Genomic DNA, 20,737 nt, shown 5'->3' on the forward strand with positions numbered 1-20,737 from the left:
TTTCCTGGAACAATTCTATAAAATGTTAATAGGGAATATTAATGTAAAATTTTAAGTGGGGTCTCCTGAGGTTGATGAAAACTAAAATCTACCGCCAATTTGTATTGGGTTGAGATAGATATCTCTAGTTTCCACCGATATTAAACTAATTGCCTTCAAAATGAGGTGTCACTTGATGGGACTTTATATAAAAAAAATGTTGAGCTGCTCCCAAAATGTTTGGGCTTTCGGGCAAAATTATCATACCAACCAAAAAAGAGTTTTTAGATTCTTGTTACAGTTAAACTCTGTTTAGTTTTTCTGATACAATCCACAAAACCCTTAATAGGGGATATTGATGTATAATTTTTACCTGGGGTCTCTCAGGGTAATGAATAAACAAAAGTGGCTGACATTCTGTAATGGGTTGAGATAAAGATCTTTAGTTTTCACCGATATTCTTTTAAACTAAATGGCCTTTAAAATGAGGTGTCACTTGATGGGGCTTTACATTTATCATTTTTGAGCCGCCCCCAAAAAACCCCATTTTGGGTTTTCGGACGAAATTTGGATGCCAACAAAAAAGTGCACTTTTATGCTATATAGAGGTGTGCAGGCAAAGTTTGGTTTTCCTGGTGTAACCCATTAAAAAGCTACTGTAATAGGGGGTCTCTAGACTTTTTATTAACCCTGAATAGTAAAGTATTTTATGTGTGTTATGTATGTTTTGTTTTACATATGATATTATATTAGTAATGCTCCATATTTATTATGTTGCCAATTCATCGTTAATAAAAATTTTCAAGTTTCCATGTTAATTTTACCAGGTATTCTCACAGCAATTGCTGAACCTATACAATTAGTATTGGCTTGGGATTGGAAATATTTTTCAAATTAGGTGAAAGTATGTGGAATCACACGACCATATAATTCTCATATATCATTTTTATAATATGAATAATTCATATTAAAAATCAATATACAGTACTGTATATATGTATAAATTATCAGATATTGACAAAATTTAATATAAACGTGTAAACCTACATGTATTTGGGAGCGTTTGCATACCAGCAGACTATGGGAACTGTGATACTACGATAATATTTTATTTCTTTTCATTATATTATTTCGTCTACTATCTACAGCAATATTTTTCCCTTAATTGTTGACCGTGAATTTTAAAGATGAAACAATGTACTTTTACACTGTACCTAATCTCATATATTTTGTATTGGTTTTATATGCTTTTTCTGCTATCACTGGGTCAAAATTAAAAAGAATGTCAAGAATGAAACTTTTTCCAAAATTGCTTTGTTAATCAGATATCCACCATTTTGTATTTTATTTTTACTTGAAGATTTTTATCATTTGATTGTTCCAACAGATTTTTATAAAATTAGTATGTGTTATGTTAGAAGAGACCCATGTTAAAAGAGATTATAATTGTACAATTCAAAATGGCAGATTTTTTAATTTTCTTAGTTTAAATTACAAAAAAATTCAGATTTTATAAACAAATTTCTATAATACTTTAATTTAAAATGTCAAGTCTCCAATCAAATGACACAAAGTTCAAAAAGATCAAATAAAAATATGTTGCTGAAAAATCAAAATTTGTTGTTGTGGAATGAGGCTATGGTTTCCAATATCATGCACCTCATTATACAACCAAACAAGTGAGTATACATCAAACGCTCTTATGAGAAATGCAGGATTATATAATGTGATGACAAAGAAATCTAGCCTTAAAACCATGTATTTGATAGCTGTACAACATGAACAACTTATCTGCTATTGTAATCCAAGTTTGTTTGGTTTGTAATTGTTTTCATTCACGGAGATATATATATTTCAAATAATTGTTCAATAGCATCTGGTCTTAAGCAATTATCCTTGATTCTTGCTTATAGTTTGGAGATCGTTGAAAACTTTTAATTGAAGAAGCCTCTTGTGTGTGTTTGGTTTGTAATTGTTTTCATTCACGGAGATATATATTTTTCAAATAATTGTTCAATAGCATCCGGTCTTAAGCAATTATCCTTGATTCTTGCTTATAGTTTGGAGATCGTTGAAAACTTTTAATTGAAGAAGCCTCTTGTGTGTGTTTGGTTTGTAATTGTTTTCATTCACGGAGATATATATTTTTCAAATAATTGTTCAATAGCATCCGGTCTTAAGCAATTATCCTTGATTCTTGCTTATAGTTTGGAGATCGTTGAAAACTTTTAATTGAAGAAGCCTCTTGTGTGTGTTTGGTTTGTAATTGTTTTCATTCACGGAGATATATATTTTTCAAATAATTGTTCAATAGCATCCGGTCTTAAGCAATTATCCTTGATTCTTGCTTATAGTTTGGAGATCGTTGAAAACTTTTAATTGAAGAAGTCTCTTGTGTGTGACCTCTTGTGTCTGTCTCCTTTCCCTTTCCACATGTCAAGCAGTCTGTTGATTTTCTTCTTTACCCTGAAATCATATATTCATGAACAAATAAATATGAATGCTAGATTCAGTAGAATAGTTAAAAAAACTTGTTCATATAGGTACTTTGGTCCATCCTTTGTACTATATTGAATGACCTCATTTGCTGTAAGTATAAGCCCATATATTGGCGATGGCTTCATGGTGTTTTTTGCTGTAATAATAATAATAATACTGTAAAATAAGCCACATAGACAAAGAATGTATTCCATCTATCATTACTGTATAACAATAGCGACTTGCTGAATTTTTGAATGAAGAGAAACCCAAGAAAGGATAGAAGAACAAAGAGAAAGAATAGCAACATCGTTATCTTAACATGAAATGTAAATAGCCTACTGAATCATAATTAGGTAAATGTGTTTTTTTATATATCCATTAATAGTAGCTTTGCCAAAATATTTATAAAATTTTGCTATAGCCTATAACATAAAAACACAATTCAACGTACAACTATAAAAACGTCTGTCCCCCCAAAAAGTGATCAGATTTTGAGAAGTTAGCACAAACAGTACAATATTTTGGTTGGTTATGGCTGTAAACACGGATAGTTTTTTCAAATAAATTTTTCCCTAACTGTCTGTTTTCAGGGAAAATGTTGTTGTTATAGTTTGGGGACCAATATATTATATTCTGATTACAGTATTCCATTCCAGGTTGCCATTGTTGGTTACCACACCAGAAAGGTCTTGTACTTCGGAATCAAGAATAAGTAGGCCTACTGCGTCGTTTGTGCCCGCGCTGCAAACAAAGCAGGTCAGCTTGAGAACTTCGCCGCGCCAAAGCACACGTGCTTTAAAAATTGGACAGGAAGTTCATCTAGTATGGAAGCAATGGCAATCTTAGAAGGATTTGTAATGCATGGTGTTAAGTATAGCAAATTCATAGCAGACGGAGATAGTAGCAAGTATACCAAAATTCTTGAGTACAGGCCTTATGAAACGCTAACAGTGGAGAAGGTTGAGTGTCGGAACCATTTGTTTCGGAATTTCAATAACAAGCTCAAAGAAATTTCAACATCAAGCTACAACGGAGACGATACAAACAAAGAACTATATCTGAAGATGAGGCGTGCTTTTGGTAATCGGTTATTTAGGTGTCGTGTGGGAGTTAAAAAGGCGATAGAGCACAGGAAGAATGAAGAGGGGTCCTTAAAAACAAAGGCTGACAAAATAAGAAAAGATATTATAAATTCTCCAAGTCACGTCTTTGATGAACATAAGAACTGCGGAGAAATAGGTTATTTTTGTGATGGCGTTCCCAAAGAGGGAGAGAGAAACCTAATTGAAGACATGCAGAAATGTGGTTTGTATAAAAAAAATCATGATTGCTGTAAATGCTTTAGCCGACTACAGTTACCACCTTATCCAAGACGTTGATAGCAACAGTGTCGAACAGTACAACTCTGTCATAGCGATGTACACAGGAGGCAAAAGAACAAACCAGATTCAACGCAATGGATATCAAACCAGATGTGCCGCAGCAGTGGTAAAATACAACAGTTGACAGCTTTTCTACAAGCTTCACAAGTCAATAACTACATCAAGCCCGGGAGGTTACGAGAAACTGTATGAAGCCAGAGCCAAACGTAAAGCTGAGAAAGATTTAGAAAGGAGTAGAAAAAAAACCAAAAGCCAGGCTATCACTTGTATTGGCAGCGGCAGGACCAGACAAAGACTACGGACCTCTTGCACAGAAACCTGACATTGATGAAGCTTTGTATGAAATCAAAGTTAAAGATCATCTAGAAAATTTGAGGAAAACTGAAAATGAGATTGTAGAATTGGAACGATTAACATTGAATCAGAAAGACAACACATTGTGGTTGGAACAAAGACGACTGAGGCTCACTGCTTCCAATTTTGGACTAGTGTGTAATAGGAGGGAAGATTTCAGTTGCGGTCCAGTTGTAAAAAAGCTACTCTACTCTAAAGTCGACTGTGCAGCTACTAGGTATGGCCAGGCGCATGAAGCGGATGCAGTAAAGTGTTTTGAAACATTTACAGGATGTGCGGTATCCAAATGCGGACTCTTCATAGACAGGCAAAGACCGTAGCTCGCTGCATCGCCTAAAGGGCTGGTCGGTGAAGATGCCCTAATAGAAGTCAAATGTCCTCTAACTGGGAAAAATATGACTCCTGATGAAGTAGTTGAGAAGAAAAAAGGTGTGGTAGGTTCTTTTTGGCAATACGACAAAACAAAAGGCCCTCTGTACTCAGTTAAAGACTTCCAGAATCCAGTATGACCCTCAATGTTGAGAAAGGGGCCAGTGGCCATTAAGGGCACGCTCCCCCTAACGGCAACATTTATTAATACTCACTGTTTCAAAAATGAAAGTAGTGCTTGTTTTTCTCATACATAACATCAACAGACCTGGTGAGCACTAATACTAGTTTTAACTTCATTAACACTTTTCTAAACTGGAATTATTAGTTGGGCTTTTCAAACAAGAGGACTGAACTGATCATTCCTGCTCAACTCTGCAAGTTTGTTCAATCCATACTCGGCTACTGATAAGATAACCTGACCGGATTTTTGTTTGAATTCTTCCTTTGTAAATAGAACTGTCACTTGGTTATCTTTGTTTACAAACAACGCATAGTAACTTATCTAATAACTTATTTGTATGAAAATTCCATACATTAATTTATTTATTATTTGTACTTGTAAAAACATTACTTAACTACAGTAGAACCTCGATAAGAAGACCCTTAATAACAAGTCACCCTTGATAACAAGTGTAATTTTCAAATCCCCTTGAATTTATTTGACCCCTAATCACATGTTATTACAAACCTCAATAAGATGTCAACCTTGATAACAAGTCTAATTTAATAATCCCCATGAGAGTCTTGTTATCGAGGTTCTACTGTAATATAATTTATTTTGCATTTCATAGAAATTAAGATGGAAAAAATGTTTAAAATTAAAACCAAATAAGTATCCTTGTGGGGTTTGTGAGAAAAATGCTACCTTTGGAGCCATATTTTGCAATGGTCCCTGTAAAAAGTGGTACCATCTTAGGTGTGTAAATCTGTCCTACAATGAGGCCAAAAAATTATCTTTGGATAATGCAAAATTATGGCTGTGTAATGCATGTTTAAAATCAGGAGATGAGGAAGATGAAACCACAAATACAATGGAGAGCAGTAAATTGTTACTTGTTAATGACAACCTTAAAAATTCTCTCACTTTAGCTACTGAGATAGGTAGTGCAATTCGCAGTGAGAATGAGGAGTTAGAGCAAACTTTACATGATGTACAAAATTCAAAATCACTCCATGAGCTTGAATTAGAAGATAAATTAATCGTTAAAGATGATGAAATAAAAAATCTTATCAAAACCAAAGAAGAAAAGGAAGATGAGTTAGGTGCTATAATTAAATCTTTAAAAAACAAGGTCAATACACTAAAAAAATTAAATGATCTACTAACTCTACAAGCAACTTCTGATGTACATTCTATCAATGATACGTCTAGTGGAACCACTTGTAAAACATGTAATATTTATGGTCAGGAAACAAAAAACATTATGACTCCATAAGATCACTTAGAGTCTATCATTAGCGTTCTACAAAGTGAAAATGAGGAACTCAGAAACAAAAACCTTCAGCTGCAAAATAGCCAACAGTACAGTTTAAAATGTTTAAATTGTTTTCCGAGAATAAATGCTAAAAATTCAGCATGTGATGAGTGGCAAACGCCGAAAAATCCATCAAAAGCTAATAAGGGGAGAAAAGAAATGTGTAGGCCTACAGTTGAATGTCAAAATAAGTTTGTAGTTCTTTCAGATGTAAATACTAATGGTGAGGATAAACTTCCAACAGCCCAACCAGTAACAGCCTCTACACATAGAAAATATAACAAACAAAATTTAAAAACACATGTAAAACCAAAGAAAATAACTATTTCTCGCAACAAACCAAACAAATCAAGACTACTAATTTTTGATAGCCATGGTCGTGACCTTGGCAATCTTGTACAACAAAAGACCGTTGCTAACGTCACTTCCTTTATAAAACCTGGGGCATTGCTGTGTGATGTCGTAAAGGATGTTAAGGATCTTTCCAAGGACTTGAGTGAAAATCATTATCTGTTGGTAATAGGTGGGACTAATGATATAAAAGACAAAAGTGTAAGCAGCATAAAAGAAGAATTCAACACTTTACTAACCAGTATCAATAAAACAAACTTGATTATTGCATCACTGCCTATGTGACATGACTTGCCAAAATTAGACAGCAAAATTAGTAACATAAACTATTGGCTTGAAGGAAAATTGAACAACTCCATAGAAAAAAGAAGATTACTAGAACTACACCTCTTGCCTCGGGAAATGTACACAAATCATGGTTTGCATTTCAACAAAAAAGGTAAAAGAAAAATTTCTGAAGAAATCCTAAATATAATCCGCGACTGCTGTTTCAACCCCGCTCTATCCAATAACTTCAACATCCGACTGCCTTCAGATGAAGAACCCGTCACATTTGTAGAGGCTGACATGAATAAGGTAATTCACAAGCTGTGAGACACCGAAAACACTGCCTTTACCCACTGCATATCTGCAGATGTATATGATGACAGGCACATGAGCGCTGGGGTTGCAACTGCCTTCAAAAAACATTTCAAAAAACCATTGTCCTCAAACTTTGTAAATAACAGCCTTACTTGTCAAAAATTCAATAAACCCCTAGTTTATGGACTGGTAACTAAACCAAGATTTTAATCCAAACCTAATATTCAAGATTACAACAATTCATTTGATACTCTCTTTAAGGATATTGAAAAAAATGGTCAAACACTTTTGGTGGGTTCCCGCCACTCGCCCGTGGGGAGGGAACTACTTTAGTTGTGACTCAGCTTTCTAGTTCAAACCGATACCGCCGCTGTGGAGCACGCTGGCGTCGCCTACAAACTTGCCGTAAGAGGGAGCGTGTGCCCTTAAAGGCCACTGGCCCCTTTCTCAACATTGAGGGTCACACTGGATTCTGGAAGTCTTTCGCTGGTTTTTTACTTCAAGTCTCCGATGTGACTCTCAATGATGAGAAAGGAGCCAGCGGTATCAAAATATTGAGTGTTTCTTTTGTATATTTTTAAGGTAAGCGTGCTTATCCTGTCCTTTGTCTCCTTAATTCTGAGGCAATAAGCCCTTTCTAATCAAACCAAATATCAGAAGATAGATTTGTTCCAATTCCAGGAAGTTTTTGTTAAGATGATAATTTTATTGCATAGTGTAAAGTTATGTATTCTTTGTGCTGTTTGGTTGGACTATTTCCCATTCATGTAAGCCTGCTATCCAAACTATAAATCATAAAAACCTAGGCCCTTGTGCTCTATGTTACATCCTAAATCAGTCACACATCACAGTGATTTCAGGAGCCTAATCATTTGTGTCCACCATGTTTTAAGCAACAGTGTTGTAGTTGTAAAATCTCCGGTATGAGAAACAATCTGCATTTGACTTTGGAGATAACATTGAAGGGATAACATCACCACTTATTTGCAAAGCTACCGGAAAAGGAAAATCCGTTTCCAATGTCCCTTTACAACTTCACCGCTGTTCTACTCACTATCAGGTGATGTTAGTAAATGTTTTAATTAGACAATAAAAATCACTGTTTATCCACAATATACCAGATAGCAGATTTAGAACTCTTTTTCCGCACACGGGCTTATGCCTATGCGGAAAAATATATTTCTTTTTAATTTATATCTGTTTATTGTATTGTTAAAATTTTGGAAATAAACGATTTGACTATGACTTTGACTTTGAGGTTTTTTTTAGTACACTGTACCTATACAAATAAGGAATAACTCATAAAATCAATATTTTAAATCAGGAAAAGTAACTGATATATGGTATATGTATTTATGTTGAACAAGGATCATTGAAAACCATAAACAAGAATAACAGATTTACTTATCAAAACTGTGGATATCATCATCAGTCAGTTCTGATATTGAATTTCACACATTCATTATTAACAAATATATCGTATAATTTCTACCAGCTTTGTATTACTGTGTTAAATGAGTCATATAGGCTACCTATAGTGTTTACAAGCATTCTACATGCATTACAAGCAGTCTACAACACCAACCAGCTCTCCACCAGCGTTGGCTCCAGTGCTAGACAACGACTTTCCCACGCAAATGAATTCAAGATGCAAACCTCAAAATACACTGCCATAGACAAAATAACACTTGTGATAAGATTCTTGTTTAGTTCCAGTTCTCAGAAGTCATTTAAATCTTCATTCAATATATTTTAGGCAGGGTGCACACTGGAGAAACCCGTTTCAGGAAACCGATTTCATGAAACGAGAAACTTTAGTTGCTCGCAACAAATAGATTAGCTTAACACAGGGCAGTGCACACTGCGTTGCATGAAACTTTAATTTAATTTGTTTCTTGCAACTGGTATACATGAAATCCAAAAAACAGATTTCGTATAGGCTTCAGTTTCACGTTTCTATTGGTTTTATTGACTTTCTCAATGTATTGTTATTTTTCCTCAGCACTCAGAGCTAACCTTCGGTTGGTGTCCTTCTTTGTTATTAGTAGGCTAAGTAATTCCACCAAACGTTCAAAAAGAGGCTTTGGCATTCTAAAACATCAAAGAATTTGACAGTATCACTGCATAATTAATGAGCTACAATGTAAGTACTGTGTTGACCATCCCTAATCAACAGGTGAACCCAATACTTCCTTCTTTTCGTTTTCTTTAGCCACTCATCACCAATATAGTCACATAATCATCATCCGAATTCATATCACGAAACTGATGGAATCCCGTTTCTTCTGTGTGCATTTGTTAAAGAAATGGTTTCCTTGAAACAAATTTAATGAAACCAGTTTCCTGAAACGGGTTTCTCCAGTGTGCACCCTGCCTTAATTGAGTTGTACAAATATTATTTATTTTAGCATTTTAAATATAAAAATATTGATTAGTAAGATCTTTTTAAAAAAATATGCTGAAGAATTATTGTTTTTAATCAGTAAATTAGTTATAAATTAGGGATTGAAAAATGTATGATACCATATCCCCCTTAAAAAATCCCTATTTATTAGGCCTAGGCCTAGGTAAGAATTTCATTCATTTAAACAAACACAAATAAAATCCAATATTTTTTTTATTATGAGGTATTGCCAGGATTAAATATAACTGTACCAGTATTAATTAAAAATTAAAATTAAAATGATCCTCTCAAAAGGATGATTTTATCAACCAGAAATAAGTAGGCCTACTTGATTTCCCACTAGCAAACTTGTTATTCTGCTATTTCAGTGTATTTGGGAACAGGAAATTGCTGCTTACTGACTGAAATCACGAAGTTGAGAACAGTGTCGTAGCATCAACAACGGAGATTTCACCACAGTTGTTATCCGAAAACTTCCAGAGACTGATTGGTCATAGTTTGAACCTATTCATTTTATACTGGTGTAATTTTTAACAGTAAAAAAATACTTAATACACAATGATTATATAGGTTTTTCAGTTTTCACAATAGGTGAAATAAATTTATCGGGAATTGGAAACAACCATACAGTATCAAAAAGGATGTCATTTTGTGCTATATAGGGGCCCAACACACACACACACACACACACACACAGAGAAGTTAAAGTATTTTTTTTTTTAGATTAGTCGGGAATAAGGGATGCTCCAAAAACTGTGGAAGAGGATGTGGCTTTTATTGACTGATCTGTGGTGGGAGGTGGAATCTTGTACTATAAATTTGACGATGGCGTTGAAGTCAGTTATGAACAGTACAGTATACTGTTCATTTTTATTTGTTCCATATATAGCCTACTTAAATAAATTGAGTTTGGTTGTTAACCTGTATCTGTGTCATTCCCTCACTGGATCATTCCTCTCACTTTTTCATTAATTCAAAATTGTGAGAAAACAATTTGAGTGCTGCTTTCATGTGAAATATGTGTCTTCATATCAATGCAACGACATAGCTTTACAGAAATAAAAATATTCTTATCTGAAAATACATGTTTGTCGACCTTATACATTTCCTCTATTGTGTGAAGAGTTGGGTCCCACAGTTTACACAATGAACACCAAATCACAACTAACTGTGTTTGTTATAATGTTACTGTCTTAGATAGAGAGAGTTTTGAAGAAGTGATCACAAACGCTTTTGAAGGAAGGCGTTGATACAAGTTATATATAAATTTAAGTTTAGTAATTAATATGTCAGGGATTGAACCCATATCACTCGCACCAAGGTCTAACCGCTAACCACTAGGCTAGCAACACATTCAAAATTACCGGGAATTTTATGAATATTTAGGGAAAAAATCTGAGCGTAGTGAATTTCACACTTAGGCAAAAATCAAGCCCACACAGTTTTAGCACTTGAGTCCAATATATCAATGTGACACTTAATTTAACTCCCTTACGTACCTAAAAAAATATAGAACTTACTCTTCTCGAATGGGCGACAGCTGACAAAAGGGTTTCCCGTCATGTCTTTGGGACAACTGCAGACAGCTGTAGTTCCGTCTCTTACGCGAAAGTTGGCGTTAACTCCACAAACTCCCGCACATACGTCCACACACTTGGCATTAAGGCAGGATGGTTTGTGAGAAGGACAGTCGGAGTGAGTGAAGCATTCGGCCCGACATGAGACGTATGGGTCTCCAACATGACTCTGTAAATATACAAGATATTTACAGTAACGATACCTTGTGAGAAAAGTGAAAGTGTTGTTGACAATAAAGTAGACTCCTTGATAAAAATATCAGTAGCTTATATTAATGGTGAAAAGGAACGTGTCAATTGGGATAGCGTAAAGGGTGAGGGTTAAAGCTCACAATAACACTTGAGTCACATAACTAGATGCTACAGGTCTCAATTCAATCTAATGGCAATCAATTGTTGACGTTATTGTACATAAGCGACGGTGTTGAGGGAAGGGTTCTTGTGCCCAAGCGTATTCTCCACCAATCACAAGCGGATTGCCACTCTAATTTAATCAATCAACAGTGTTGGGGAAGCTACTTTTAAAATGTAGCTAGCTACAACTGCTACATTTTCAAAAAAGTAGCTTAGCTACAGCTACAGCTACAGTTCCGAAAAAGTAGCTAGCTACAACTACAGCTACAATGAAATGTATAGCTACAATTTTAGCTACTTTTCCAAAGACGTTACTTTTATTCCACGCACATTAGGTAAATGTAAAATTAATTGCAACTACATTATTATTGAACAAACATTCAAACAACAAAATGTCGGTATTGTATCTAACATTACTTGGAAAACAACTTTTTCCTAGATTGTATTTAATTTGTTGGCATTATAAACCTATCATAACAACAACAGAACTAAAATAGCATTGGGTGTTCCATCATTATTTGTACTTATTTTTAAATATTGCATTAACTTACTTTTAAGCATCTTAATGCATTATTTAGCATTACAAAATATCTAACATTAAAAAAAAATACCCCCGCCGTAGCAAACCTGCCGACTAAGCGAATTTCCATTTGTCTGAATTGATTTTCAGTTAAATATATTTTAATAACATTAGGTTTAACGAGTACCTAGGTTTGCTGCTACAAGGAAACTAATAAAGTGTGTTTTTGAGTAAAATATTGATAGCTTAGTACTAAATAAATAAATTTGCCAAGTTTGATCAAAATATATCCATAAACAAGCAAACTACAACATTTTACAATATTCTCCATAAGAATAACATGGGAATTTTAAATTTACAATTTTTTAAATTTTCTCCGTTACTAATAATCGAACAAAAATACTTTTATATACTAAATTATTTGTTTTTTTAAGCTCTTTAAAAAGATCTAAAAAGAAATCGGGAAATTTTTTGTTTTGAGGGTCAAAAGTGAGAAAAACCAATTTTTACCCCATAAAACCCCCCGTAAAGCCCCGTTCCCATGGTCTGATCATGCTGGTTCGCGAACTCATTCAAGTTTATCCCACTTTACACCTTTAAACCAAATTTCATCAAAATCTGGCAAAAATTACTCAAGTTCACATCGCGTTCACGGACGTATATATATATATATATATACAGGGTGAATTTTAAATGAGTTCCCCCCTACTTTTTTCTACATTTCTTAAGATATCATCTCCGGACCACGTCAGATCATTGTTGAGTAGTAAGTACTACATTTTGACTGGGTATACATTTTTGGCCGCCATCTTGGATCCGCCATATTGGATACAAAGTTTTTTTTTCAAATGTAAAGGTAGGGTTGTGGCCCATTATTTCAAACTAGAATTTTACGCTGATTACAATGCCGCAATTAGTTTTTAGAAATCTTGATCTGTTCTAAAGTTATGAGGACTTTTTATAACTTTATTTTTAGCCCATTTTAACATTGTGCATTAACAAACTAAGACCATAATCTCAAAATAGTGCTAGATAAAGATAAGTATACACCACCATTCATTGTCGACATATTTTCAATTGGTTATGACGGATGTAGTTTTTCAGCCGCCATCTTGGATCCGCCATTTTGAAATGTGATGTATTAATTTAAATATGAAGGTGGTGTTGTGACCCATCATTTTGAGCTAATTTTTTATGCTGAACTCAATGCCGCAATCCGTTTTTCATTTGCATCTTTGGATTTTGAAATATTGAAATTTTAAATAAGAGTATTTTAATATTTCATCAAGAAAGCTTGATAACAAAAAACGGATTGCGGCATTGAGTCCAGTATAAAAAAGTAGTTCAAAATGATGGGTCACAATACCACCTTCATATTTAAATTAATTGATCACATTTCAAAATGGCGGATCCAAGATGGCGTCTGAAAAAACTACATCCGTCATAACCAAGTGAAAATATGCCGACATTGAATGGTGGTGTATACTTTTCTTTATCTAGCACTATTTTGAGATTATGGTCTTAGTTTGTTAATGCACAATGTTAAAATGGGCTAAAAATAAAGTTATAAAAAGTCCTCATAACTTTAGAACGGATCAAGATTTTTAAAAACTAATTGCGGCATTGTAATCAGCGTAAAATTCTAGTTTGAAATAATGGGTCACAACCCTATCTTTACATTTAAAAAAAAAAAAACTTTGTATCCAATATGGCGGATCCAAGATGGCGGCCAAAAATGTATACCCAGTCAAAATGAAGTACTTACTACTCAACAATGATCTGACGTGGTCCGGAGATGATATCTTAAGAGATGTAGAAAAAAGTAGGGGGGGAACTCATTTAAAATTCACCCTGTATATATATATATACATATATAAAAATTTGAACGAATGGTGTTTTTGGCCTCTGGGGACATCAAAATGAAAAAGTAAATCGGTCCCAGGTCTAGGTCTTACCGTGCCACCTACGGTAATAGCTACTTCCCTATAGGGAAATTCGCTAAAACTGCTAAGAGGCATCTTAAAATTCCCATTTTTTACTGTAAATACTACAACGTTACATTGAAAATTAAAATAAATTTAATAAACGACATTAGATTTTAAATAAATTGACAATGATAAATGAACAATGATTTCTTTTTTTGTTCTTGAGTTGGAAACAAAAGAACACATTGGACACTTTCTTTTTATTTCAGATTGCGCCCGAACTTTGTGTTTGGTCTTTTGGTGTCTTATTAGGTTCGCATTGTAAGCAAATACTGATTCGCAATAAGAACAAGAAAAAGTATTTTTTGGGACACGTTTAATGGTGTTTCATGCCGCTTGGTTATATGCCTCTTCAGGTTACTTTTGACATTTGTTTAGTAGGCACATTTGTCACATGAAAATGCTTCATTAAACGAGATATGTATTGAATCAATATGACGTTGCAATGTCTGTTTGTAACAATATGTCTTCTCTCAAAAAACGCACGTAAACTTAGTTTCATCTATTTTGTCTCCTTGTGCATTGATTTTGTGTAGGTACTCGTTTTATGTGTCGGTTTAGATTCTTTTTTTGGTTGAATGTATTTTCGCAGTAGCCGCATTGAACTGACGATATTCTTTTACATCTTCCATCAGTTCCATCTGCAATAGAATGGGTGTTATTAATAAAGGTGCCGCATTTTCTGAACAAAATGTTGCCATAAACATTTTTTTATTAAATACCGGTACATCGATTGTATTCATAGGCGAACCAGTATCCATGATGTCATAATGTTAAAGCCTGATAAATCGTCACTTACAGTGTCAAAATACTATAGGCCTACGCTCAATTTCAATACTTAATAATTAGTAAGTGTGACATGACTGGGGGTGCCCTAAAAAACTCATTTTAAAGGTTGTTATTATTTTTTTAGGTTAAACCAAATTTAACCCTAGTAGGCCTAATGTTATTTTTACCGTAAAAACAATATGGCAAAGATTACAAGATTAGGGTGTGTGTGTCACCCTACTTAAGTGATTTAAACATATAAAAAGGTTGATACTTTATTATAGGTAACTTATCTTTAACGATAACATATTTGACTATAACTTATGGTTAAAAATAATCATATTGAGGTTGGGCAAATATATAGTAGAGTGAAAATTTAAATTTACAGTTTTAATTTAATTTAAATTTAAAAACGTACGTTTTCATGTCCCTGGCCTTTTACTTCGTAGATACTGGATTTGTAGTTTATTATTATGTGTTTTAATATTTTTTGGGACGGGGGCAACATGTTACACACATTTATTTAGTTTTAAATAGGTTCTAGGTATTTTTTTCGTATTTTTAAAGTCTCGAAATTCACGACCATGACGTGTCCCTAGGGTACATTTTCCAACTTTCACGCTGTTTTTAGACTAATTATTCATGCCGAAATATATAAAGTCATATTTTTATGTTATCAATGGTTATTAAACTTACAAAAAAGGAGTATATTATAATTTTATTGTCATTGCAGACTGACTACCATGACAAAATAAGTCTGTCCCTCGATTTGGCGTCACGACCATTTGGGAAAATTTTTCAACTTTGGAGCACGACAGTGGCAAGCCTGGCGTCGATGGAGTCAGTTGGTTTTAGAGACTAGTTCGGGGTGTACGTCAGGATTGTAGTGCCGGTCGTTTTGAGTTGAAAGGAGGAATTACAAGATTAATAAAGGAAAGATTGTGTTTTTTGTAATTTTGGTGTGTCCATGACCGTACGTAGTCATTCGATGAAGTAGACATGGTGTTAATTTTTGTTTATAAGATATTTCAATTGCTAGATCAACCTAGAAGTCCACTTTGTATCCTCGAACATGAGGTGCAGGGCTACCGCCAGAACAGAGCCAAATAACACGTAATTTCACGACCATCGCGGTTTTTTCACGACCAATCCAGCCTTATGGATTATAGTGAGTTTGGTCGTGACAATAACTTTAATATAATTGTAAATTGAACAGTTTAGTTCAATTGAAACACATAGTTTTATTATAACTAACAGTATAACTGAAGGATTGTTTGGAAAGATTTAGATTATTCCAGACAATTCACGACCGTACCGCTTGTCCCTGACCATCACGTTTATGATTTCTATCATAAAAATTTCAAAAATTAAAATATCGTCATATTTTAATGTTTTATACACAAAAGAAGCACACCTCTATACAAACATAACGATTTTTCGGGTCTCAGGTAAGTTTTTTTGGAGTTATACAAACTTAAAAAGATTTTATTGGCTTTTTTCTATTTTTTGAGTTTTTTAATTTTTTTTCTAGAAAGACCAAATATACCAAAAGCTCAGTGACCTTTTTATTGTATAATGGTCATAAAAGTAAATTAGTTTATAGCAAAACATAGTTATAAAAATAATATTAACTATTTTTAATATTCATTTAAACGTCCGTTATGGTCGTGACAGGATTTTGTGTTTTTCTACTAAAGATGCTCTTTAAAAAGAAAACTACCAAAGATATTGTGTTACCATGGACATTTTATGAAACTTAAAATGTTAATGAAATAAAAATAATAATAAAAGTTTTGAAAAAAGGGGAAAAAAATTTGCAAAGTGCTTTTCCTGAAAACGTACGTTTTTAAATTTTCACTCAGTAACCTTTAGCTTAATGATCCTAATATGCGTAGTGTAGGGGGTTAAAAGGCACTGAATATAGCGTGATGTAATTTATGCATGGTCCCTAAGATCGTGCATGGATGCTCTTTTAAAGATTTACTCATAATTTATTTCATTCGGTTTTTTTGAGTCCTGCTTAGTACTTGAATGGCTTAAAATAAGTGTACTAACACGAAATACTGTATAAAATTGACACTTATATACCGGTCCTACAGTAACAGCTTTTAAAAGCAAAAAGTCTTATGTATAACCAATTTAAAATTAAAATAAAACTAAGGGCTAAGTATAATTTTTAGGCTATCAAATCTTATTCAGTCAACTAGTTTCAATAACACTTAGAACAAGAACAAGTTATTTGTCAGCTTCATAAGGGATCCCATTTAGTGACACTGTCACTGATAACAGGACACTGTCATCAATAACAAAGTCAAAGTCCTTTATTAAGCCAGATTAACAATACCGTACATTGCGTTGGCCAAGTCAAGAGATTACATTTATTATGAAATTAATTAACTACTAAATACATTATACACAAATTGTTTTATTTTATGTTTAATAAGGTTAAAGATTACCAGCAAATTCCCGGACGCTGTAGCAGACCTTATTTATCAACATGGACTTAACTAATTTCCTGAATTTTCCGATGTCCTGTTCGGCTTTCAAAGGGAGAGGGAGGTCATTAAAAAGTTTTACTGCATTGAAGTGGAATTTTTTCTGAAAGAAAGTGGTTGAGTACTGACACATGTATGGTACTGAAAGATTGAAGTTGTTGCAGAGACGATAACTATGGATACTTGGAGAGCTATATGATGATTGGTTTTTCTTGATAAATGATTATGTTTTTAAAATGTAAATGGAAGGGAAAGTTAGAACTTTATGTGATCTGAAGACATCTTTGCAGGATTGACGACGGTGAAGGGAAAAAACAGTTCGGAGAGCCTTTTTTTGAAGCCTGAATATGAACTGAGTCCTTTGGCTTTCACACCCCCAGACAGGTACAGCATATGCCAGATAAGGATAAACAAGTCCATAGTAGGCTGTCAAGAGGACCTCAGACGAAACGGTATGTTTAAGAGTGCGGAGCATGAAAATCCCTACAGATATCTTGTTTGAAACGTGATCGATATGCTTGTGAAATTTGAGGTTCTCATCAAGAATTAAACCAAGGAACTTTACATCTGGGGAGGGGCAGATAGTGGTATCATCAAGAAGAAAGTGTATGTCAGTGGATGTGCGAATGCTGAGAAATGCTAAATTGAAGGAGTGTGGTTTTGTTGGCATTCAAAATTAGTTCATTATCCTCACACCACTGAAGCAGGCAGTTGGATTCAAGAAATAAGGTCTGTTCTAAGGCCTGAATACTGGGATTTGAAATGGTGATAGAAGTGTCATCAGCAAAAAGGCATATGTTTGCAAGATTCAAGCTGGATGGAACATCATTTATGAAGATGAGGAAGAGAATCGGACCCAAGACGGAACCCTGGGGCACACCTCTCCTGACTGGGACTTATGAAGAGGAATGGTTCTGCAAGTTCCATTCATCATTGACTATATTATGAACTATATGTTTGAACTATACTTGTTATCAAGACATTGTCACTGAAAACAAGTCACTATCACTGATGCCAAGACACTGTCATTTATAAAAGATCCTGTCAGTGATAACAAGACACTGTCATTGATAATAAGTCAATGACACTGATAACAATACACTGTCAACTGTCACTAATAACTAGTCACTGTCACTGATGGTAACAAGACACTATGATGGTAACAAACACTGTAATTGATAACAAGAAGCTGTCACTGATAACAATCCAATGACACTGATAACACACTGTCTCTGGCAACAAACTGTATGATACGGTATGATTCTCATTAAACTACGTTGCAAGGACATGTACAATGCATAAGTTTCAATAGAGATACAAAAATCTCAATTTTGCTAAAAATTTCACTTAGGCTAATTAATTTTATTTAGGAGTTGATATTTCTTAAGCGACGATTTTTATATTGCCTAGGCCTATTTCCCCTAAATATGATGGAAATAACACTGATGTCAGTGAATTTCACTAAAATTAAAGGCAAAACCGCCTAAATCCATCAGGAAAAGAGTCCATGCCTATCTCCCAGAAAATAGGTATTTATTGTTCCTTGGTCCAAATGTTAATAATTGAAAATATTTGTTTTGGGTGAAAATAAAGGGTTAAATAAAATATATGTATTGTGTTAAAGAACAATGATTACTTTTCACTAACATTTATTGTGTTTTAAAGTGCCATATCAAAAAAATTAAAAATAAAAAGGTAAAATTGGTCCATGGCACAAAACCTTCCCCTACCAGTTTTCTTTCTCTTCGACTAGCCTATCATGCTCTTCAATGCTTATACCTACGCACTCAATGTGATCACATGTGGTCACAGCCAAAATCACAGCCTAGGGCAAAGGGCATATGAGTTTTCAACTACCACCTTACGACAGACCCCACACTTAGTAGTAGATTTTCGTTTAGACATCTTAAAATATGTATATATGTATACTTGTCAGTTCTTCATTAAAACAACATTCGTTCGTACCAATCTATATATAATTAATACGCTACATGAAACTTTGTCGGTTGAACTCCTCCGCCATTTCTTAACCGATTTTATCGATTGACGTCTCATTGGAAAGAGCGTGTCGCGTAGATTTGCAAACTGGCCTTACATTTATGAAAAAGTCCCTTGGGCTCTACCCCAGTGGCTTTGAAAGTTCCCATGTTATCCTTATGAAGAACCTAATTGTTTACATTTTGATCAGCTGTATAATTTAATTGCTGTTATTTAATGTATTCAATTCAATGAAACGCATTGAGTACATTTATTTACTACTTGAGTTTGTGTAAACATAACCCCCAAGACGGATCGTGTTAGTATGGTTGTATCCTAAATTTGTGTATTTATCGTTGTTTGTGTCGCTATGACGGATCGTGTTAGCATGATTGTAACTTAAATTTTGCATTTATCGTTGTTTTGTATAGCTATAATTTATTTATTTGTTGTTTTTTCTTATAAATGCCTCCGACGCAACGACAACGAAACATAACCAGGAGGCGTAATCGTGATAACGACCGCAGCAACAGAACAGTGGTGCGTAATAGGCTTAACTCATCACAGTCAGCACCTGACCATGGACAATCTCAACTTTTAGGTTACAAATGCGCCCTAACACTACCCCAAAACGACTTTTCGTTCTCAATTGGCCCTCTATCAATGACCTGTGTTGCATGTACAGCGAGGCATTTTGAGAAGGAGAAAACCGGCCGGAATGCTTTAGGTTTATCAATAACGAAGCTACAACCATAGATGAAGTAATATAATATTATATTACTTCATCTATGCTACAACCATGGTCTGAGTTACACACTGGTAATCTTTGAGTTGACTCTTTTAAACTCATTGTAAATATGACTGTTATTCGTTTTGAAATAACTCCTGTAATACTTCGCAATTGCTCGAATTCGAGCAACATGTACACTAGTTATTATTAATCCACCAAAAATAGGTTATGGTACATCGGTCAAAGCATGGCCTCACTTCATCTTAATATAAATTCTTCAGCCACTTACACTTCAATGATTATTAGTTATTATTGAAAAGTTATACAAGTAGATGATATTAAACACAATATTTAAGTTAAGAAAACAGAAATTAACTTGATTAAAATGGATAACTTTATGAATCTCAAATCTCAGTTGTTTCAAACATCAGCCATGACAGTATTCTAATCTATGATATCATATCACAAAAACAAGATATACGTATACCTTTAGACTCCTTTAATTATATTTTGTAGTAAACCACCCAAACTACACATTACACACAGGAAACTAAGATAAGGACTATACACTATACAGGTTGTGACTTGTAAAAGTCAAGACAGACAACGCGGGTTTGTTTAGGACGCCGCGCAGTCTAGTCTAGTGGCACTGGCAGGCAGCACTCGGCAGCGGCACTCGGCAGCAGAGCAGACTGGGACAAGTGGGAAGCGGGTGGGACTTGTTGCCTGTTGCGGGACTGGAGAATCATTTCCCCCACTCCGCAGCGTATAGTGTCTCAGTTTCCCCTTCCAGGAACTGATGAGAACCTCTTTAGAGAAGGAGTGGGGGGCGTGACGTCACTCTGCTCTTAGGGGATCGGTGTTAGTGGCGTATTAGACAGCGTCTCGGACTCGTGATCTGGAGGTCCCCAGTTCGAATCCCACCGGCGACACTAATTATTTTTTGTCCAA

General features: G+C 34.5%; 1 long non-coding RNA gene across 1 annotated transcript; it reads right to left on the bottom strand.

The window, feature by feature from the left end:
* Positions 1–2,264: 2,264 nt before the first annotated feature.
* LOC128998608 (uncharacterized) lies at positions 2,265–20,440 on the bottom strand. The gene is made up of 3 exons (XR_008491223.1): positions 20,274–20,440; positions 10,901–11,126; positions 2,265–2,445 (listed from the first exon to the last, which is right to left on the bottom strand). It is a non-coding gene; the product is annotated as an uncharacterized LOC128998608 (long non-coding RNA).
* Positions 20,441–20,737: the final 297 nt, after the last annotated feature.

Source organism: Macrosteles quadrilineatus, unplaced genomic scaffold, assembly GCF_028750875.1.
Source record: "Macrosteles quadrilineatus isolate MER2022 unplaced genomic scaffold, UCM_ALF_1.0 Scaffold_7__1_contigs__length_78375512, whole genome shotgun sequence".
NCBI lineage: Eukaryota > Metazoa > Arthropoda > Insecta > Hemiptera > Cicadellidae > Macrosteles > Macrosteles quadrilineatus.